Source organism: Parus major, chromosome 1, assembly GCF_001522545.3.
Source record: "Parus major isolate Abel chromosome 1, Parus_major1.1, whole genome shotgun sequence".
Taxonomy (NCBI): domain Eukaryota; kingdom Metazoa; phylum Chordata; class Aves; order Passeriformes; family Paridae; genus Parus; species Parus major.
In genome coordinates, this window is record NC_031768.1 from 21555839 (window position 1) to 21580342 (window position 24504).

The 24504-nt window shown below is 34.5% G+C and overlaps 1 protein-coding gene across 3 annotated transcripts in view; it reads left to right on the forward strand.

Annotated features, from left to right (window-relative positions):
- Positions 1–24504, forward strand: part of NLGN4X (neuroligin 4 X-linked) — a 162378-nt gene that overhangs the window by 23781 nt on the left and 114093 nt on the right. For 2 of the 3 annotated variants that reach the window (XM_019007861.1, XM_015638624.3), the window contains one exon: positions 6072–6155. The gene's annotated coding sequence lies outside the window, so the exon portion shown is untranslated. Of the gene's footprint in view, positions 1–5158; positions 5348–6071; positions 6156–24504 lie in introns of those variants that run through there. The other variant, XM_015638619.3, reaches the window with a different exon arrangement.

Below are 24504 nucleotides of genomic sequence, written 5' to 3' on the forward strand. Positions count from 1 at the left end.
TGAGTAAGAGCTCAGTTTTCAAGAGAAGAAAGTCTCAGAACCTTTGTTGTTCTCATTCGAGCCCTCGTGCTTTGTATCCTTGGCAACTTCCAGTTACATCAACACTGAACTGGAACAGCCTTCCTGTGCATGTTTTGTCCATCATGCAGGTACTTCAATAGTATAGGGATGGAAATTTATGCAGCTAGATAGGCAGTTCTCTAAAGTGATGCACAGATTTCACCTTGATACTTGGGACTGGAATTTCTGTTACCTTACACTGCATTTTTATCGGCTGTGTGAAAGGCAGTACAGTAGCTTAACCAGCAATGATAGTATCTTACACATCATCTATGGAAAGCTAAAAACTTTTCCACTTATATAAGGGTTTTCATGTATGAGTTTTTACTGAATGAATTTTTAGTTATTCCAGTTTTTCTGGCAGTGAAAATTTTTACGAGAATTTTTTCCTCATTAGGGTCTTAAAAAAAGTCATAATGGAGAAAGGTATATTTATCAGAGTTTGCTCATACATACAGAGGCATACATAATTTCATCAAAGGTAATTTGCTTTACTAGTAATAACTTCGAAGTGACAGAGGTAATTAACGTTACCTCGAGCATAGCAAGAGCCTTGGTAATGGCGGTGTAAGTGCCTTTTTGTACATTTCTTGCTGTTTCGGAAACAGAAATAATATGAAAAGGCCCAATGAGACTTAACTAGATACTTGAAGTGAGGACCAAAAGATGATCTGAACTCCATGCCACTGGGTAGATTATTCTGCCTCCTATTCATCTTATTCCCTATCTGCAATCTCTGAATGCTGTACCTTGACAAGTTTGAGGGCTATTATATGTAACTCTTGCTGTTCCATCTGATCTTTAATTTCAGTATGTCTCAGCATGGTCTTGAAGCTCTCTTTAGATTTTGTTTCTTTGACTTCAGTTTTGTTCTTCGTCTTTTTTTTTTTTTTTTTTAATTCAGCCTGATCTTTTCGCCTCTGCTTTCTGCTTTGTCCTTTAGCTGTAGCTTGTCCTCCTTTTCCTCCTCCTCCTTAATCTCAGGCTTGGCCTTTCTCTTACTCATAGCTTGAGATTCAACCTTTTCTTTTGACACAGGGCTGACACTCTCCCCTTCTCTTTGACCTTAGACTTAACATTTCTTATGTCCTCTGGTTTTTCTGTGTCTTGTTCTACATGCTTTTTTTGGCATTGTTACTTTCTGGCCTGGAGTTTCCCTAAGGGGATTTATCGTTCCATTTGCCATTCAGAATTTCTTAATACGGCAAATTACTCTCTTCTGCATCCTCAGCATTTCTCTGGTCTGTGTTGCTGTTTTGTGCCTAGGCTTCATGAGTTTAATTCTTCTTGACTTCTCATAGCAGTTTGCAAATTCTTTAGAAGATTTGTTTTGTTTTGATTCAAAGTGAGTCTAACATCTTTGTTTCCAGCCTGCTTGTTGTATTTTGGGTTTGTTTTGCTTTTGGGGTTTCTTAGTTTTTTTTAGGTTTAGTTTGTTTTTTTTTCTTTTTCTCCTCAGCATGGTTCATTTTTTTCTTGCCACTTTTCAGATTTTGACCTGTAGTTTTAATTATTAGGTTTGTTTGAAAGCTCATTGCACCTATATTATATATAACCAATATTGTCATCCTTTCATCCTTTGTTTGTAATTAAATATGTATTATATTCTATTCAAATATTTATCTTCATTTATTCTCCTGATGAGGAGGAATTTTTAATCTTTTTTATCAGCTATATCACACATGATAACTTTTTTATACGTGGTTCAGAATGTTTCTGATGTAGCCCACATGAGAAATTCATCTGTGTTTTGCCAGTTGTATTAACAAAAATTCATATCCAAATAATTTTGGAGGCAAGATGATTTCTCAATCCCAAGTTAGTACTTTATGGAAAAAATAAGCATCACTGTAAATTCACATCACTTGTTCCTAGCTGCCATCATGGCTTACACACAGCTTCATTTCTCCCCTCCATCTGCATCCTGCGGCTATGGCTTCAGCCTTTCCATTTCTGTGTTACTGCTCCTTTGCTGCTGTTGTTGTGTCTTTGGTAGCAGCCCATTTTCTCTGAAGAGCAGTCTTTGTTTATTGTTTGTGTTAGGCTGTTCTGCCTACTTCCTCTGTTCATCTTTGGTCTCTGCTAGACTTTTTCCTGCCCTTAGACCTTGCCAAGATTCATACAGTCCTAATCTTTCTTTTTCTTGTAGTTTCTCTCCGAAGCCACCCACCTGTTTTGTGGTATATTTTAGTTATTTGTGTCTGAGGGTGCAGTCCCTCACCTCTGGCTTCAGAGGAGTGACAGTCTTTTTTGTCTGCTTTCTCTGACTGTTGTTACCACAAGGGTATCCTTATGGGACAGGCAGAAATCAAGACTAGAGGTACAAAAAAGTTCAGAGGTTCAATTACGAAAACAGAAATAGATAGCAGAGAATTATGAAGAATGTATGTCAGAAAGAGAAAGAAGAAACAGAGGTTTCACATCTCTTTCTGGTCTGCTTGAAGACAAGGACTGTAACTCAGAATATGTATACATTGGGAGGAAATGTGTGGACAAGAGGCTTCCTGTCTTCTGGTGTGCGGCTTTTGATTAAAGTTGCAAAATGGGGAGTTTTTTTTCTGGATTAATTTCCTCCCTTTAGGCAGAGATACTGCCTATTCAGCAAAGGAAAAGTTACATTTCACTGCCTTTGCATTATTTGATACTTAATTTGGTTCAAGTAAAGAAAAGAAGATACCACCACTTGTTTCTTAGATGTCTCAAAATCAACATTACCTCAGCTGGTATATGTGAAGAGTAGGCTGTTCGTTTTCTAACTTGAAGCCCACACTCTGACTCATGAAGATTAGTAAGTCTTCTGTAATTCAGGATGCCTTTTTTATCCCCCACTAAAATACAAAGGAAGCCTGTGGTCAGATTTAGATATTTTGCTTTCATATATTTTAATTAAAGTAAAAAATAATTTCATTTGCATATCTCTGATACTCCTCTAGCTGGTCTGTGTCTCTTTCCTGCTGTGAGATCTACCTCTAGCTAGCTTTCCTCTTCTGATCACCTCCTTCCTCTCAAACTGTACAGGCAATAAAGAGTTGAAATAGCAACGTCTGCTTACTTGTTATTCTGATTTCTGGACTATCGATGCTGAGGGAATATCACAGAACTGCCTGCATGCATTTACTCATGCTTTCAGGCACATGGTGTGATTCTTGGGGTGTCCTGCACAGGACCAGGAGTTGGACTTGATGATCCTGAAGGATCCCTTCCAACTCAGTATGTTGTATCACCCATTGTTTATTCACTGATTTTCTTTTTATAGTTAAAAAGATTCAAAAATTTAATTGCTGTGAAATATGTCACTACGGATGAAATTTTGCAATTTAACAGTGGGAAGACATTATTTTTGAAAATTTTCAAAAGAAAGGACTTAGTATGAACTGAATGGAAAGGGAAAAGTGTATAAACACTGTAAAAGTTATATGTTTAAATATGCTAAGATTAAATTCAAAAGGGTACATTTTCTTAGAGAGACTTCATGAATCTATCTCCTCAAACAGAAGTTAATTACAATAGTCCAGTAATTGTGTTGAATAAATTTGAGCATCAAAGAATAAATAAGTTTTTCTAGCTTATATTTAGGTATTGCCTGGAACTAACAGGGGTTTTGGGGTAGCTGGAGAGAGTGGGTCATGTTCAAAACAAAACAGATTCTTTTATGAGCAGATTCTTTTATGAGACAGAGATTTTTTTTTCTCAAGTAGATTAAACTGTACATAATGATGGAATGTCAGTATTACTTGGTTCTTGTTGTATCACCTGTAAAATCAGAGACAGTTGTGGTAATTTTGAGAAATTACTTAAGTAAGTAATTAAACTGGGGCCATTATAGCACCATCAGATTTAAGTTAAAAAAATCTGTGGAATGTTAAGCAAACTTATGGATTTCACAAAAATATGCTTAGAGAGATTTGTCAGGTTCCCATAATGTTTTTATTAAAATTTTGTAATTATGAGGAAATCAGTTGTCACAGATATGAAGACAAAACTGCTCTTTAGAAAAGAAAAAAGTGTGTAGACAATGCCTATATTTTGTCTTAGAATTGAAGTGTTAGTCTTTTAATGTGTACCTATGCTTCCAGATATAAATGAAGTGCAGTATTAGCTGTTTCTTTTTTGAAAGCAATTGACTTTTGCAGAGATAAATTCTAAACATGATCTGTAAATAGACATGGTGGTTTACTAAAATATATAGAGTTTACGTTATAACTTAGTCATCTACAAGCAAATTAAGTTTGCCAAGGACAGCTAGAAAGAAGACAGTGTAAGACAATATGAAGGTGAAAAGAATAAACACATAGGTACACAGCTAAACCCGGAAAAACTAGTTCACAAATAGTACCTTCTTAATTAATTTTTATGCTTTAAAGCTGGGTACTATTTTGGTACCATGGAGACACAGTAAATACAAAAATGTTTACCAGTAAAACTGAGTTCTCTTCCTCTTCTCTCTTCTTTCTTCTCATCTCTTCTCTTTTCTTTTCCCCTCCTGTAGCAGTAATTAAGCTATAAAGGATGATGAAATAAAGAAATGCAGGTTTAAAATAACTGAGAAGGGAAGCTGTGTTAGCCTTAGTGGATTTTCACTGCCATTCACAGCCACTACTTAAATCCTTCCTTTATTTCTTATATCCTAGATTTAATCACATACTACTGTAGGAGAATTGGAATGGCTGTCAGCCTACGTGAGCAGTGAAATCTCCAGTAAAAGTGCCACTGTCATATGGACAGATTTAAGACATTACTATAGCTTGGAATTAAGACTGTCCTAAACTTTAACATCTGATTCCTCAATGGGTGTGTATGAAAACCCGCAGTGTTGCCAGCCTTCCCCTGAAGCAAGTGTCCAGATGGACACTTTGACAGTTTAGCTAGGGTGTTTCACACATTCCTTATTCATAAGGAATTCTGCTTTTCTTCATATTTCAGAATTTCTTCTTTTTAGATGTATTCACATAGCTGTCCACTGGTACTTATTTCCAGTTTAAAAGGTAGTCACTGCGTTTACACAGAATTGAGGCTGTGTTTGCAGCTGTTGAAGAGAATTGCTCTTACAGGGAGCTGTGGTTTGGTTGTAGAGGGTTGAACCATTCATGAGGAAGTATTCACTGTTATTCAAATTGCAGAATCTGTATGCTGATCAACTTAATGAAAATAAGAATAAATGATAAGAAGTGCCTTTAAGAGTGATACAGAGAAAAATGGAGTGCATGTTTCCCCTGCAGAATGTGTGCAGGGGATAAATAAATCCCATAAAAATCTGCTGGCTTTGGAATGAAGAGAAGTATTTAAGGTATTAAAGTCTCAAAAACTATTAAAATTACCTGAGATGCCTTTCTTAGCACTATTAAGATCTGAGTTTTAAATCACAGGGTCTCAAGATACTCTTGACAGAACAGACTGTTGGTAAATACTGGAATTTAATCTATCTAAATAGTAAATCTAAAATGGATAGATTATTCAGAAATAGTCTATCCATGTCATTTGAAGTATAAACTAGAGTTTTCAATTGGACATAAGAAAGAATAAACAATAGCAAAATGGCTTTAAAATATTGATTATTTCTATTTCAATTAAGTTGAATATATTTTAATATATTTGGCTGTTGAAATTTTAGTATTTAGCTATGCATAGTATATGTTTAGAGAAATATTTAAAACCAAAGTGCTTTGACATTATTTCTTCTGTTTCATTGATTTCAAAGTATTTACTTGCCTTAGCAGGTTCTCAAAAACGTATACTTTTGTGGTATACAGGCTGAAAGACAATTCTGTCTTTGTAGCAGTGATCAATCTGCAAAGACAAAAATATTGCTAATAATTTTTATGACAGAAATCAAAACACTATGCTTAATGTATTTATTGTGTTATTAATATTGTGATTTCTCTTTTGTAATCTTGAAAAAGAGTGTTACAGATGATTTACTAAGTAACCTTTTCTTTTACCATTTGTGACTCATAAGTGTGCATTTCTTTTCTTCATTTACTGAAGAGCACTATATATTTTTTTTCTAACAGGAAAAATTTCTTCTGTAACTAAAATGACATCATGCTGCCTCCTATGGGGGAATGCTGAAGCCTTCTCAAAGGTACAACACAGTGGTAAGTACTAAAATTATGTTCATAACAATTCTTTTTTTCATAAAATATGTAAAAGAAAGAAAGCAAGTTTCTGCTGCTGGTTTTCTTAAATTTGTTTGAAATATCTTTGTAATATATACATTCAGTTAAAATGTTTGTTTACCATATGTTCATCCAATGAGACATGGAATACAGTGCATTCTAAGCATTAGTGCTGTTTATGTGCTAACTCATGAATTGTTATTATTTTTAAGCTCTATAAGTATTGAATGATGCCAGTCAGTTTGTAGTTAAAAGACATGAGATTAAACTTGGCTATTGTGACGCTGCTATTCAATAAGGTTTGATGGTTCCAGGCCACACTGTACCAGATAGAGCAGATTGTATTTGGTTTGCAAGACAAGGTTGGGTTCCAGAGTTCTTACAGGGCTGTACTAAAAAAGAGGCTTGATTAATGTTTCATATTGTTACCATAAAGATCTGTTTTTTCCTCTCACTGGTTAGCAAAATATGAGAGAACATTTTTAATGTATAGCATATAGACATATAACACATATATGTATGCACACAGATATACAAATATCCTTATTATATCAATATGGGATATGATAAGACTTTAATTTACAAATCTATGCATAGAATATATTTTATTTATGAACACCTTAACCTAATTACCATTCTTTCTTACTGTGCCTTACACTTTGATTAATGAGAAGGGAATGAGATGTACAAGTGACCAGAAAAGTTTCTTTGGTGCGCGTTCTTCCTTTTTACTTTATATTATCCATGAATTTCATCGCAGATGTGACTTTTTCTATAATAATTGCACTAGCTGTAGTACAATGACGTTTCCATTTTGTGTTGACACTGGAACCTAAATTCAAAGAGAAGGAATAATAATATATCTGATGTGATCATAAAGTTGTGAATAAGCAATAATTCAAAGTGTGACAGGTTAGTTATGAGAATCAAGGGTACCATTATATGAAGTGTAAAATTTGGACAAAGAAAATAACAGGTTTGAAAATTCCTGTGATTTTTTGCATCACTGAACCATGTTTATTCCATTTTGTAACAATTTACATGTAATCAAATAAAAAATACTTTATGAACAGGGGCCTGTTTAATAGTTTAACACTCACAGTGATTGTGATAATAGCTGAGCTCTTAGGAGTTACATAGTGAGTACTACAATGTGTATGAGTGCCATACATAGAATTCAATTACTTCAGAGAACTCGTGACATTTTTTTAAGGAACTAGTTGAGCAACTGATATAAAGCATAAAATGCTTATATAAAGCTGAAGTCAAAGTTGAAATAATAACTTAATTTCTTTGGAACTAACATTTTGTGGTGCATTTACCTTGACTGGCAGTACAATAAGTCACAGCCATGTTCCAAGAAGGGAAATTCTCATCTCTAGATCTATCAAGGTATACCGAGATAGACCACAGAAACTGGGGAGAGGATTTTGAAAGGGAAAATGAGGGATGGAGGGATTTTAGTTTTCTCTGGTTTTTCAGCATTTTGTTTATTTTTCCTGACTCACAGCAGGAAAGTCAGAGAGGAGGAGAAGAAAAGGAAGTAATCAACATTAAAACAAGAAAGTGAGATGGAGCCTCTTGATGTGTGGCTTTTAACTCACACTGCAAGTTAGTGAACATCAGAAGACAGCTGTGCCTTTTGAAAATTCCCTTGTTTATATGAGGTGATAATTGGACTATACACTAAAAAAAAAAAAAAGAAAAAGAGATTAGAAAATGAAGTTATAAATCAGCATAAAATTTATTTCTGCTTCTCAGCTTGCTAATTTTCTGAAGTTGCCACAAATATTTGTATTCAACTGCCAACCCTGAGGTACTCCAAAATACTCAATGGAAATACAGAAATATTTGTTAGTTTCTTATTTTGTCTAGAGAAGGTTTGTATTGAAAATTTTTTTAGGAAACAAATAGAAATGGATCTGAAGGCCTTCAGGATAATGCATAATCCAAGCCAAACTAACCTTAAAGTTGTATTTTCAGCAGACAATAGGGATCCATTTGAATAAACAGAAGGAAAAAAAAAAAAAAGATAAGTAGGGATGATAGCTTGGACAGATCATAACTATGACTTTGGCTATATTGTAGTCTCATATTTAAGAGAAATACATCAAGAAATCCCTACATCTTGAACTCTTTAACTGCTTATTTGCTATCTTTCTCATCCATAATTCCAGATAAAATTCTTCAGCATGATAAACCCATAATCTTTCTCAAGAATAGAAAACATGAATTTATGTTTGGAGTAGATGATATGTGTTTCCTGGCAATGCACAATATAGTATTAAAAATTGAAGCAAACAACTGGCCCATGCTTTGTTCTCAGATTTTGATCTTGCATCACAAGTGTAAGCCAGTTTAAATGGTGGAATTTCATTCTAGAATCCCCACCTGACAGATGAATGTGCAGATGGAGCGCTGTGGTAGTCTGTGAAGTGCTGTGTCGTTCCTTTGATGTAGCTACATACTGTCAGATTCTCGATCATGTTCTCAGACTCTGATCAAACCTTCTGTCTTGTATCATTTATGGCAACAAATGTGAAGGGAAAATAAAGCCTTTATATTAGAAGGCAGGAATAAATTGTTCCAGTTTTAGTCTTGGGAGTTTGAGGAAACAGATCAACTCTTTATTCTCTGAGGAAAATCAGGGCACAATACAATTCTCATTCTTAGAGCTGTCAGCTCTCCTCAGCTTACTTTTCAGCTCTTGGGATTCAGATAAGAATCTTTGCCTTCCTCTTGTCAGGGTTTATGGCTGCACATGAAAGTACTCTTAGCTGAGCAGTCCAACCTCTGGTTAAGCAGTGTCTTCCAGTCCTCCAGTTTTCTTTTTAGTCTGTCACTGATTTTATACTCTTAGGTGGAAGAAAAATGCTCCCCACATTTTTTTTTCTGTCTTGGTGAAGTGTCTGCACAATTTTAGCATGGAAATCCATCAGTTACATAGGCTCCTAAGACCTGTGCTATGATATATAGGCTCTGCTGATTTTATTGTGTGCATTCTTCCTACCAATTCTCTTAATTTTGAAACACAAGGAAAGAAAGAAGGAAAGAACTCAGTTTAAAATTCTTCTCTTTTATAAAGATAGAAGGTGTGTTTTCCATACTGAAACCTAAGTGATAAACAGGAGCAACTAATGAAGTTACCAGCTGAACCCAGACTGATGGTCTGGTCATGTCGTCAATTAATTGAGGCTGATACTCAACATTTCAGTAGGTTTCCAAACTGGAAACCGTATCTTCTTCATGAAATTCCAGTAGTGTAAATTGAATTTAACACCTACTGTTTTGAAATCTAACCAGATTTTAATAAGAGTTTGTCTGGATTTTGTTGTAGGATGTTCACAGCTCTCTATGCATCTCCAAATTTTTTTCCAGGAAGAGTATTCTGTAATCCTAAATCCAGTGTAGCTGTATCTCAGTTGGTCTAGAAAAAATAAATTAAGTTGCAGCATCTGCTTTGCTGTGAGATGTTACTGGTAAATCTAATCTTAACAAATCCATTACATCGCTGATATTAGGGTGTGTTTTTCCATTAAAGGTAGATGTGAAGAGTGGAATCAAAATATTCAGATTCTCTAATGAATATAAATAATTCCTTGCTTCCATTTGAATTCAAAATGATGTATCCATTATTTTTTTTTGTCCAGTATTTAGTTATGTATTTCAGTATGACTGACCTAAAGTATCTAAAAGTAGGTAAACTGTAGTGAACTCCACCAATATGTGAATTTCTTAAGAACCCAAGTGAGAAATGGAAATATGAAGCGTTTTTCAAGTACTACTCAACTATGAAATAGCAAACACCAGAACTTTCCAGGTCATTAAATTTACTTGCAGGTGGCAATGTAATTGAGTAATTTTAAAACTTCTACCTAAGTTCACTAGCTTTATTAAAAGCTTTGGGAAGATAGTAAAACAATTCTATAAAAATATGAGTCATGGTTGTCTTAAATTTTTAAGACTCATACACTGTTTTTACGTAAGTAATGCTTCCAGAAATATAATTGATTTTGTAGAAAATAAATTTGAGCATAACATTACACAAAGTATTGTACAACAATAACAGAGAATAGTTAAAGTATTGTAATTTCAACATTATACAGACTTCATGGATAATGGGAGTTCACTGAATCATAACATCATGAGCAATAAGAAAACATGAAATAAAAAATAATCACACTGTTTTGCACAGGCAGCTCATTTAAAGTTCAGTCATGTTTAATTCAAAGAACTAGAGTGCAAATTTTACTATCTCGATGTTTAAACTTGAAAATGTTTTATTACTGTGACTAATATAATTTAAATCTATTGTGCTGTACAACAGATAATGACTTTATATCTATTATATAAGTTTCTTCAGGGAACTATTAAAAGAAGTTTGTAATAACTCAGTGTTGTTTGGTTTTTTGTTTTTTTTTTTCCTAAGAACAGTAAAGCTTTTGAGAACAAGATTCCAGTGTAAATGAAGTACAGGCAAGCCATTGTCCTCTTCCTGTCAAGGTTCAAAACACACTGCATCTTCATTTTTAACGACAAGACCACAGTTTGTTTTGTTTGGAGAACTCAGTAGTTGATGGGAAAGGAAGACCATTTGTATCTAAGTATTCCTTTATTCAGTTTTCCTTTATTTCAGTTATATCCTCAGTTTTCATATAAAAGGAATAGCTCTGTGAGCAGCAAAATCTTGTGTCATCCTGGTATCTCCATGACTTAATTTGAGCTCTGCACCCCAAAGTTTCCTTTAGAAACAACTGACAGAAGATGATTTCTGGGATCATGGACTCCAGCTTCTATAAGAGGGGATGATGAGATCATACAATGCTTTTTATACAGGTTGTAATCTAGGGTTTGAAACCAAGGGCTGCATTGATTACTGGTGGAAACCAGTAACGAGTGATGTCTCTCAAAGGTCCATACTGGGACAATGCTATTAAATATCTTCATCAGTAACATAGACAATGGGATTAAGTGCACTGTCAGCAAGTCTGTGGGTGACAGGTGTAACTGATTCCCTTGGGGAAAGAAATGCAATCCAGGGGTACCTCAACAGCCTGGAGGAGTGAGTCCATGAAAACTTAATAAAGTTAAGGAAGAGCAGTTTAAGGTCCTGCACCTGTGTCATGGCAATATCCTTTACCACTAGGGGCTGGATGGTGAATGGATTAGAAGTAGCCTTGCAAAGAAGGACTTGGAGGTACTGGTGGATGAGAAATTGTTAATGAGTGAGCAAAGTGTGCTTGTAGCCTAGAAATCTGACTGTATCCTGGGCTGCATCAAAAGAAGTGGCCAACATGTTGATGGAGGTGATTGGCGCCCTTTATTCTGCTCTGGTGAAACTTCAGCTTGAAATGCTGCATCCAGCTCTGAAGTTCTCAACACAAGAAAGACGTGGACATGTTAGAGTGGGTTCAAAGGACAGACACAAAGGTGATTAGAGGACTGGAGCACCTTGCCTGTGAAAACATACTGAGACACTTGGAGTTGTTCAGCCTGGAGAAGGCTCTTATGAGACCTTACTGTCGCCTTTCAATATATAAAAAAGGAGTGATAAATAATGTAGAGAGAGACTTTTTATCAGGGCCTGTAGTGACAAGGAGCAAAGGGGAATGGCTTTAAACTAAAATAGCATAGATTTAGAGGGGCTGTAAGGGAGTTCTTTATTGTAAGGGTGTCGACACACAGGAACAGGTTACCCAGAGAAGTTGTGGATGCCCCATCCCCAGACGTGCTCAAGGCCAGGATGGGTGATTTTGAGCAGCCTGAACTAGTGTGTGGCATCCCTGTTCATGGCAGGGAGGTTGGAACTAGAAAGTCTTAAAACCAAAGTCTTGCAACCAAAACCATTTTATATTTTATGATATTTCTGTATAATATCATACAGTGATACTATATGACTATCTATGCATGTTTATAAAACATGCAAGAGTATTAAGGTAAATGGCTGAGTATATATATATAATGGGTCAATTTTAACACTCTTATAGCACTAAAGGTAGCACTCTATGCATCTCAGCATTGGAACTGGAATTTGGAGATAAAGTAGTAATGATGGAATCACATTCAGGTTTTTTGTTTGTTTGTTGTTTGCGTTTTTTTCGTTTTTTTCTTATTTTTAAAGAAATTATATTACAATGAAACCCTTCTGAGTAATGCCCTCAGTGTACCTATTTGCAGCTGATTTCATGATTGTGTGCCCTAGCCATAGGCACACAATCATGAGACTGTTCATCAAACAACATGTTAGAAGAATTAAGGTTTTTGGTTCTTTGGGTTTTTAAAAACAGGCTTTTAGTACAGCCTTAGGAAAAGAACTTCCAGCACTGCTCCAGAGGGCCTGGATATCCCATACATTCTATGTTGTATCTGCTAAATACTGAATTATTTCCATTCTGTGCTAAATGCGAGTAATCCACCACAATTATGCTAATCACTGCCCTGAAAACAAATTGATACAGCTGTTGAGTGACTACGGAAGATGATGGCATATTTCTTTCTTTTTTGAAAGAAAAAAATAAAATGTTTTTGCTAGCAGGAAGCCAAACTGCTTGTAGAAATTACTTAGAATTGAAAATCACTATTTGATTCTGAAGGTAAATATGTTTGTTTGTATATATGAATATAAAATACATTTAGCTTTAATTGCATGCCAATTTAGACCCAGATAGCTGGCATTGCTCAGAATTTTTTTAGAGTGTTATTTTTTCTTTATTTTCTATTGATGTTGTGCAAAAGATACAATTTTTTTGTATATATATATTTATGTATGTATGTATATATGTACATATACACAGTTTTTTCTATTGGATCTTAAGTATAAAAGCTGAAAGTATCTCAACCACTCTTTCTACCAAGTTTATCATCAACACCCTCCACACATTTCCTTTCATATATACTGCTTAGCATTTAATTTTTCTTTTCCAAGAAAAAAGCCAGAGAAAGGGAACACAACAAAATTATGGTAATATTGTTATACACAACCTAAAAAAGACCTCAGAAAATCTGAGTGTAGGTGGAACTACTCAGGTTAAGTAAAATCAGATTCTGTCAGCTTTCATTATAGGCTCTATTTCTTATGAAGATGTATGAAGTAGTACTATTCTTTTTTTCACCTGGTTGCAGCTGTATTAATAGTATTGGAGATTTGCCTTTCTGCGCTCACAGCATGATCATGGATTTAAAGCTTACACAACTATTCACAGAATGTTAGAAAAACAGCCTGAATTTTTATGTTTCAATATGACTTCAGGAAGTAACTGAAAAAATTTGGTGCCTAGTTATAATCTTAAAAAGCTGCATTTTTTCTTTATGTAAGAAATCAATAGCCTGCAACCAAATATCTATTAAAATTGTGGTTTGTCCCTCCATGGTGGAAACAGAGCTCTTTTATCTGGAACTAAATCACACATTTAATTCTAAGGTAGTTTGCAGTCAATGGATTTAATTATACTGAAAAATTTTGTTGTTTCTGTCATTTGAGTCTTTTTGCTTGGCTTTAAAGGTACGTAGGTGATATTTCCTATTCTGTATCATACCATTGTGACTGCTATTGCTGGCAGACATATGTCATGAATTTGATTCATAAAGATGAGATGCAAATCCTTGAAAACTATCTGTGAATAATGAGGTGCAGTCTATTCTTACTTAAACAATGTCACCAAAATAGGCTGCAGGTATCCCTCCTTGAGCACAGGAGTTGGATTAGATGAACTCCAGAGGTCCCTTCCAAATAATCTATGAACCTGTGATCTTCATATAAGAGCAATTAAATTTTTCTTTCTATGGATTTAAAATAACAGTATGACCCTTTTATGTCTCTAAAGGACACAAAATTATTCACATGAACGCCTCTGTGTTAGAACAGGAAAGAACAACCTTTATTCTCTGACTCCAGTATTTATAGATTCTCAACAATAACCAGGGATTGGATAATTAAGTTACCACCTTCCCAAGCACACTGGTCATGAGAAACATCCATCAAAATATGTTTCTTGGAAGGAATGTGATAAACAACTTATATTTATAGAACTTTCATGGGAAAGTAACTAAAACACTGAAAACATTATCAGAAGGCTTTAGTTTTCAGGGTGACATTTTCACTTTCATTATATGGAAGTATTAAAAAGGATGGAAAATACCCCAAAAATTTACGTTACAAGTTTAAATAATGATGCTGAGTTACTTGAAAAGTTAGGTGATGAATAACTAGAGAGTTCGTGTCTGTTGTTAATACAGTTCTATTTAAAGGAAGAAAGTTAAAAGAAATGTACTTTATTTGACCAAATGAAACAGAAGTAAATACTTTAAAGACTACTGAAATAGTTCTTATTTCATTTTTATAAAGTATTAGTGAAATACAACTCAATAAGTGGCATGGTGTGAGTCTACAATACAAAATCCAAACGATGGCCAAACTAGGATCTGTTTTTGTTAAAAGCCATCAAAACTAAAATGTATAAATAGTGAGGCAATAAGCTACATAAGGGTACAAGAAATTCAGATCTGATATATTCAGATCAAATATATTAATATTTGAGATCAGAATTCCTTAAAGCATATGTATGTGAAAAGCAGGAATTAAGCAATTTGAGTTTATTAATTAACAAAGCTGGACTCTCGATAGATGAATTTAACAAAGAGAATGGATGTATTAGAATTTCACCAATGAAAATTGAAGCTGGGACAGAGTAATCACAGCAATTACACTAATAGATCACTCTCTTGGCAGCTTCATTGTCTTTTGGAATATGAATTTTCAGTGTTTTTAAATATTAATATAGTATTAGTGCAACTTTCTCTGAGCTTTTTGAAATTTAAATAGTACCACAGTATGCACAGTATGCTATGGATAGCTTTAAAAAAAGGAGTTAGAGTTATCAAAACTTGTGTTGACCTCTATTTAAAAACAAATTGGAACTCATTTGGTACAGAGTGTTTTTCAGTGAAAAAATATCTCATGGGGAATTTAAATTAATTCCTTAGCTGAAGAATTTTCTCCTATAGCTGTGTGTGGTTTATCATTTGAAAACTATATGCTGGAAATCATCAAAATCATAAAAAAAAAAAAGCTCAGTTTTTTTATTTGAAACATGAAATAAGTAATCAATATTGCCAGAATATGGCAACAACACTTAACAATTTGTATTATTGGCAGTGTAGCTCCCATGTCTAGAAGTACAATGATCTCAGTGCAAGACTTTAGAAAGGATAATTGTTGCAAATATGCAGAAGTTCAGGGCCAGAGAAATAATGAATCGGGACTCCTGGATGATTATCTTCCATACCTATAGAAGACAATATTAAATTCTAGAAAAGTGATTTGCACCTTGCTAAGGTGATAGCTGTATCATCATTTTGAGGGGTGGGCTTCAAGGAGCAGCAGCTGTCTAAATAAAGGCAAAAAGGAGATTTGATTTGTTTGTTCTGAGAATCAGTAAGAATACTGCTGAAAAAGCATATGTGTACTTTCTCACTATTTAAAAATAATTATATACAGCTGTAAGCAAGATCTTTAGATGATGGATCATTTTCTCTCGTGCCAAAGAAGGCATTCTGGAAGGAATTATTTTGAAGAATAAAGTGTAAGATCACACAGGAATTACTGACATATCTCCAATATGAGGTAGAATAATCTTCTCCTCTGTCAAAGGGATTTAATTGTCTGTCCTGACCTCCATCTGTTCTATTAATTGACTGCATTAGTTTCTGGTAGATATTTTTGGTTGGTATTATGTTTTATTAGTGAGATTTCTTAAGATGATATAATAGAAACACACAGGAAGCTGTAACTCCTGCCATGTGACAAGGTATATTTTTTTCTCTATCCTGATCTAAATAAGTTGACTGAGGGCAGAAGAAAATAGATCAGTCCTTCCTAGTCAACCTGGCAGCTGCAGCTGCAAATTGTATTCTGGGGTATTTTTTTTGCAATATCATCCCATATCGATATGATATGAGAATAAAAGTGAAAAAAAAAAAAAAAGGCAAACCTCAACCCAAAACCAAATAAGTAAAGAAAACCACAAACCCTTTACAAAAGAAATGAAATTAATTCCTTCTACACATTAAAATAAATTTTATATTGATTGATTTAGTGGACATATTACTTTTCTGGTATACAAAAGGAAGCTAAAAACAAATGACCAGGGCGAAGAAAAGAGTTACAGGAAAGAATTATGATTTGGAGAAAGGAACATGCTAGTGATGTGCACTCTATGAGAAAGATTTGAGAATTAGAAAACAACTGAGAAGGCAATATGCAGAAGAGGAAAAGTATAGAAGTACTTTTATAAGAGGACATTTACAAGCAGGGAAGAACAAGAGTAAGGTGGTCTTGAAAAGGTACCAAGGCATAATGTTTTGTCATGGAATCATATTGTTAAAAAATATTTCTTGTCATATTTCAAAATGCCCATGTAGTTTTGCAGTCTTGTGAAAGTAGGCAGGGTGTTCTAAATAATATTATAACAATTTTAGTAGTAATAATAGTAATAACAACAACAACATTGTATTCATCTTGTTAGATAGCTGTTTATAAATGGTACTCATTGCAGCAAAAAAACTTCATAAATATGTTTTTTAAACAAAAATAACTCAAATATTTCTAACATAATGCTCATTTTCCACAAGCATATCAGTTCTATGTTGGTAAAGACTAAAGGTGGCAAAAATGGATAAACTTGTTCTCTGAGATAGGATTTTACATCAAGCAAAATTCATTGCAACAGTTTTTAAAATAACTTGAAGATGGCTATGGGAATAACAATATTAATGACAACAATAAGAAAAACAGCCTCAGAAAATAAGATTAACTGAATGGTAGGTGAGAAAATATCTGAATTTTAGTCTTAACTTTGTACACAGAATTTTCTACCATGGATGCTACATCGTCTTCAATAAACTGTTAGCACAATTAATGACAGAAGAGACAAAAACTGTTAAGAAACTCATAGCAGAATAAGCACTTCTAGATTTTAGTCATGAGGACTTTGTTCATGAAACAAACAGGAAAGTTACAAGGTTCTTAACTCTGTGATTATAAAGATAATTCTATATATTGTAATATATATATATTATATATTGGTAAGAGGTGGAAGAAAAAAAATCATCTTGCTACAGCTCAGGACAGTTAGCTGTCTAATCTGGGCTAATCACTTTGGCTTTTTTAACGTAATCTTCAGGATGTTTTCATAGTGGTTTTTTTCAACTAATATTTAATGTCAAAAACCTATGGTTATAGTCGGAAGAACTGCTGCCTGAAGTGTATGCTTCTGGTATAGACAGAATATCTGACTTTTTCATATACAGTCCTGGAACTGAACATGAGCTTTAGTATTTGTTTCCCAGCTAGAGAAGGTATCTATTCATTGTGCTAGGCAAAGATGGAAACATTCCAATAATTGGAGTGAAAGGGTGAACAGGAGGAGAAACGGTAACTTCTGTGTTTTTTTGTGGCCTTCCATTTCCTACTCAGATACAACTCTACACATTAAAAAGTAAATATGATATATTAGAGTAGATTTCTGAAAACCCTTTGATGCAAGAAAATATAATTACATGTGAGATGACTTTGAAGTTTCCCATGTAACAGAATGATAGGGATTGTCATGCAGATAATTTTGAGATTTTTTTTTCCTAGGAGAAAAGCATCGCATATTATTCTGAGATTTCTCTTAGAATTATTAAAAGACCATGAAAGATGGATTTATTTTTATCATTTGTGAGTGTTGAATTTGAAATGGAGGATCTTTTTAACTGAACAGAAAACTATCTAGAAAAGATTTGATATTTTTCCTGATTTTTTGTCATGTTCATCAGTGGTGAGGAAAGATATCTCTTGATTTTATCCATGAGGTTATATCTTAGTCAATAAAATGGTCCAGGTCCTGTTCTCTGCCCCTGAGGCCATATAACATAGCAGAGCTTGCATCTCTGTAGTGAAAATCTTTCTTACTAAAAAGTAAAAATAAGAGCTGTCTGTTGGGGGATACCTCTGGCCTATCCTACTCCCTGTTTATGCCTGTGCATTGGCTGGGAGGTATGAATACTGGGACAGGACAGTGTTGGAGTCCATGCACTAGACCTATCTAGTTTACTGCTTAGACCCTGAATTCCAGTGTTTACTGCATTGGCCTGAAAACTGCTTAAGATACGGATCCATAGTGGGACTTTTGTATGGTAATATTATGCTTAGCTTTTAGGGGTCCATAGTATGTAATATAATTCACAGCTCCCAGTACTTATGTCAGCTAGAAAGTTAAGGATTTCATCCTTCCTCATTGAATTCAGCATAGACAGGACAGTAAGCAGAGTATGTGCCACAGACTGTCTTCTAGGTAAGCTTTTAAACTGTGTTTGCCACAAACGGGAGAAGGAAGTGGGGAAGGCAGCAGGCAGCCCAGGAATGGTTTCATTATGTTGTCTTAAATCATAGAATAATATTTTCAGTTGGAAAAGACTTCTAAGATTCAGCCCTGCCCCACCCACCACTAAACCGTGTCCCTAAGTGCCACATCCACATGCCTTTCAAATATCTCTGGAGATGGTGATTCCATCACTTCTGTGGGCAGCCTGTTCCAGAGCTTAGCAACTCCCTCAGTGAAAAAAAAAAATTCCTAATATTTAATCTAAACCTCCCCCACTCCAACTTGAGGCCATTTTCACTTGTACTATTGCTTGCTATTTGGAAAAAGAGACTGCTCCCCACCTAGCTTTCAGGTATTTGTAGAGAGCAATAAGGACCACTCCTAAAGGCTCTTTTTCTCCATGTGAAATGACCCCAGGTCCCTCAGCCACTCTTCGTATGACTTGTGCTCCAGCCCCATTCACCATTGATCTTCACTGAGCTTCATTGATCTAACAACATTGATCTAGCAAGTGATTCTGATGATCCCATTTTTCACAACATTTTGTGGACACTTATTTTTGCTGAAACATGTTCTCTTAGCTCTTAAATACAAGGGGTTCAAGACAGCATTTAGCGGGTGAAAGCCCACTAAGTTAAGAGGAGAACCATGCAGGAAGAGAAGCCGAAGGACACTCTTCCTTGTGCTGGTGAAGTTGTCCACTTTCAGACAAATAAAGAAAACCTTAGGGGAAGATTTACTTGATAAAATTTGATGATGGAAAACCATAGTAAAGATAAAATCCAGTCACAATTTTTATTTTATTAAATAATCCTCCTACAAACTGCAAAAGGCTTGCTTGAAAGTAACAATACCTGTCCGAGGAAATTTGTACTTTATGGGAATTCAGTTAGTTTTCTCATAGTCCAAGGGTAAGAGAGAAGTCTTCTGGTTCAGGGAAAATGCCTCAGAGAGTCCTCATAGGTATCCCATCCTTATTTGAAAGCTAAGGTTTGTAACTTGAAAGAGGGAGCAGTGGGTTTAGATTTCTTCAGGTTAATGAGGGTAGCCACTCAACTTCCTCATTTCCAGAATGAATGTGTAATTGTGACATTATCATATGAATGAAGGCAGTATCACCACCTGGTAACTGAACCAGGGAATGAAAATGTCCCGCCTGTGTCTCCTGTGTAATTAAGTTCTAAGAATTTGTATAATAAAGCAGCAACTTTTTTTGGCTGTATAATATGTTAATGGTTGTGTGTGTGTGTGTGTCTCTGTGTGTGTGTGTGCGTGTGTGTGTGTGTTCATATGCCCAGCTGGTTTAAATTACTTTTTCCACCCTGTTTCTGGTTATTGTAACATTTTTAATGTCTCCTGTTCTGAGACTAGAATGCCTAGAGGGAGATATCAAATTCTAATCATTAAATAGCCTCAAGAGATCAAATTGCATATCAATCAGTCCCTTAGACAGTTTCTCAGTTGATTCAGACAAGAGTTTTAGTTTCTTTCATCCTTGACAAGGACATGCACTTCAGTTCAATGGTGAAGACAAGAAAGAGAGGACTGAGACCTGTGAGTTTCTTTGTATAATATTTAGACAAAACCTGTTAGACTTCCTTAAGAATTTTTCTTTTCACTCATTTGACCTTTCTTACTGGAGAGGAGTTAAGACTCATTCCATGTTACAAATGCTTTTTTATGGAGGTCTTGCAGTGCTGGTGGGTAATGAACATTGATTTTTTTTGAGTTTATTCAACTTATGAAGGCCTAATCTGTAAGTCTAATGTATAAAATACTGATTTTTGTGTACATGTATTGGTTTTTTTTTTCATATCCATAAATTAGTGATTTCCTCCAGGTGTAACAGATTTTACTCTACAGGAGCTTTTGACTTAAAGAAACTCAGAGCTGAACATTCTTTTGCAGATAATAATCTTTTTGTTTTTGTAGAAACACATATGAATTGAAGCAAAGAGAGGTGCATTAAAGAAACAAAAAGAGACCCAGAGTGTGTTACATTTCTTTTACAAGAATATCAGAAGTTAAATCTGGAAATGATGCCATCAGTTGTGCTAGACTGTACTGATGCTATTTTTTATACATTTGCCTAGCATATGTACTGGAAATGTAGTATTTTCTTAGGACTTCACAGCTGCAATTAGACCACAATTGAATATCTACAGTGCTCATTCAGTCATAGGAAACTTAAATTCAGATCACAGTTTGAGCTGAATGGAACACACCCATAATTTAGGATTATTACTTATTTCAGGCTTATCTTTGTAAGGAGTTTATGCCATGTTTTTCCTTCCTAATATTGAAACCTTATGTTTATTTTCAATCTTAATCAATTTATCCTAAGAAGCAGCAAGTATCCTAAAATTTGTGTGGTCACTGAAATTCTTCTGTACTTACATGTAATAGCAGTTGAAATTTCTGTTCAAAAAGACAGATAAGTCTTATCTATTAAGAGATAAGTGCAACTGTCTTAACTGAGCATTCTCGGTTAATCTTGCATCCTTCTGGCCATACAGTTCTTTTATAATTTTAAATACAAAAAATAAAATAAAATAAAATAAGGGAAACTATATCTGTGATTGTTCAACAAACACCTCTTATAATTAGATTGAAACAACTGGTTTTTGAGAATGCTGAATTACTTTGTTTTTTCTTGGAAAGGAGTGATTATCATGTTTTCTTTCCCTCTGCTTTTCAAATTGGTTTCATTATTGACAGAACTACAGTTTTCAAAAACGTTGTAGGAACCACACAGCTTTTTCTCATAATCCCATTGTTCTTTTTGGTAGTGTATGAGATTTAGAAATTCAGAGTAAGAGTGGTAGCTCTGGGCAAGAAGCAATGATATGAAAGAAATGTGTGCCCATTTTCTGAAATGTAAATGGTGACTCTAGTTTCTAACCTGAGGGTTCTACTGACACTGTCCAAGCCTATCTGAGCCCATTTCTCTCACTTGGAGAAATTCATAGAGGGATAAATGCAGCATGTTCTTTAAAAAAAAAACAAGCCAGTTTAATTCAAAGCTTGTCTGTAATTTCTATTGCTATTCAGGCTTTATTTCAATATTAAAACACTTAAAAAAAAATCTATCTTTATCTTCAGTGACTTCTAATACAGCTAAAACCAACTTCAAAGTCAGTCATGATGCTTGTTTATCTGGCATTTATTGTCACTTTAAGCAAGGGTGAATCATAATTCTTAAATTTGTACCACTTTCTTCTCAGTTTAAACTTTAAATATTGAAGAAATTTTTGGCTATTAATTAATTAATTACAATTCCCACCTAAATAATTCTGTTATTCTATGAGACATTATTCAGATAATCATCCCTAGTGAAGTTTATAATGCTAAGTTAATGTCATGACCCACAGTACAGGGCGTTTGTTGCAAATTCTCATCAGGCTGAACAAAAACACTGGACCATGTGTTGGGAAACTCTTCTGCTTTATTGTGCAGTTGTGTTCTTAGCTGCAACAACCAGTTAAAGAAAAGAGGAAGAAAGAGAAGAGAAAGTGAGAGGGGGCTCGATCTGTGTTTCTTTTACGTAAATTAGGCTTTTTGCAGGTTTTTTCACCCCTGCACAGCCAGCCCTTCCCTTCAGAGTTGGGGTGAAGGGGACTGAGCACAAGTCCCAAGGCAGAGCAGGAAATTGGCTCAGGACATTGCTGCCCCACCCCTCCTCTGATCACCTTTCCTGTAGCAATGCTCAGAATGTTTGAGACAAAATATGCTTAGGTCTGGTTACAGATACAGTACAGTTAGGATTATTATACGTCTAGATTTTGTGGGGGTTTATTTTGTTTTGGGGTTTTTTATTTTGTTTTGAAGGTGTTTTGTGTGTTTGTATGTATTTCTGTGAATAATTTTATAATAAATAATTTATTTGAGTTTGGAAAATGCAAAAATACAACAAAATAAACTTACATGTGCTATAGGAAAAATATTTTTTTTTGGTAAAACTTAACTGTGTGTTAATTTGAAGTCACACATTGCTGTAGTTACAGTTCTGAGATTCAAAAATATCTCATGATTGGCCAGATTTGGTAAATAAACCTCCTAACAATTTTCTATATAATCCAATCTAAAAGGTGCACATTAGTTCATGATTGCTGTTCCTCTGTGTTGTTCACTATTATGTTGTCTGATATTTCTGAATAACTTTATGTAGGATAATGAAAAATTAAGCTTAGTTCATTTCAGTGTATCAAGGAAGTTCTAGAACCTCAGAAAAAAACCCTAAAGACATTATAGCTCTTCGTTGTTTTTGTTTTTTTTTAATTTGAAACATAATAGACAAACCCAGGATGAATTTACTGAGATTTGGAAAAAGTGTTTTTTTGTTATTGAATGAACATTTAAATACATCAACTATTAAGAGGGTGTAGTGCTGATTATGAGGTAGACGTGTACTTAAACCTGCTTTGGGAAAAGCTTTTACAGAAGATAACTGTGGGATTAGTTTTCTTCAAATATTTCAAATCATGTGGACATATTGCTCAAATTAATACTGTAGGCCTGTTCAAAAATTTCTATGCCTTGGATAGTTCTTATTTACAGTATCACACAACAATGTTAGTTTATTATAGAGATTTATATATGTTATAATAAGATAATATTTTAATTGCTTTTGTTTAAAACTTATCAACCAAACACACACAGAGACACAAGGCAAAACAATAACAAAAAAAAAAACAAAAAGCAAGCCATATATATCCACTTTACTTAGTAACTTTCAAAATTACTTATTTCAAGGGGAGAAAGGGAATTGAAAGAAGAAAAAACACAGTTCATGTTCTTGGTAAATGAAGTATTTTTTGAATCCCCCTAATCTGAGAAATGCATTAAATACTTAGCAAAATGTCAGTATGAGGAGAATCTGAAATTTTATTAATTGCATAATTTTTCAGGTTTTTTCTACTGACTAGGTGGATGCTCTTATATTTCAGGTAATCAAGCTGACTGTATGTTTTCAGAGTGTATGTCTGATGAAAGGGACATGAGTCTTTAACCCTGACTCTCTATTGAGGTCAGACCTATGTAAGTGCCCAAAAATTTCCTTGGGAATGTGAGCAGAAGGGAGGGTCAGAAACTAAAAGTGGTCAGTTACTGAAAGCTGAGGTGTACTGTTCTGCACTTGTTTTAGATAAAGCCTGAGAAACGCTAGGATACTTGTGGAGTCTCCAGTTTCCTGTGTTCATATAATTTATATTTCTTTTTAGTTTTCTTGTAACTGTTCATGACCTGGACAAGAGAATCAAAACAATCTTGAAATCACTTTAGTTTTCTGTTCTACACTGGAGCAAAGAGGACTTCTAAGCCATGTCTGCTATTTTTCTAGCAGCTGCAGAATAAGTGTAGAGCTACTGACTGCCATCTCCTCAGGTTGAAAAAGTGGTAACTGCAGGTCCTGGAAACTATCAGTTTAGCCCTGAAGGCCTGATTCATAGACTATTTAAGCATCTCTAAGAGTGTCTTGGGGCACAGATTTATAAACAAGAACAAGTGGTATTTCCAGACACACATCCATGTTAACTTCAATCTGCATTTTCTTCAAAGGCTATAAATGTCTCATTAGCCTCAAATTACACTCCTCTGCCAATAAGGAAACCATGTATGAACATATGTTATTTCAGATCTTCTTTGACTTTTCTTGTGTAGTGTGCTGCCAGTTGTCATTTTAAACTGAGTAGTCTGACTTGGATTGATTGTTTTCAATTGTTTGAGTGAGTGATACTTTCAACTAGAAATTTTTTGCAAACAAGTTTGTATGAATTAACATTTGAAGCAGTAAAAAAAAGATGGAAAAAGTAGAACATTATTAGTGATAATAAAAAAAGGCATGACAAGTACATGTCTTCCTGTAGACTCTGTATGTAAAGGTGTATTAAATAGCTGACTGTATACATATAATTTAGCATCAAAATAGTTTTGACATATCTAAAAACCTTTCTAGAATGTTTAGT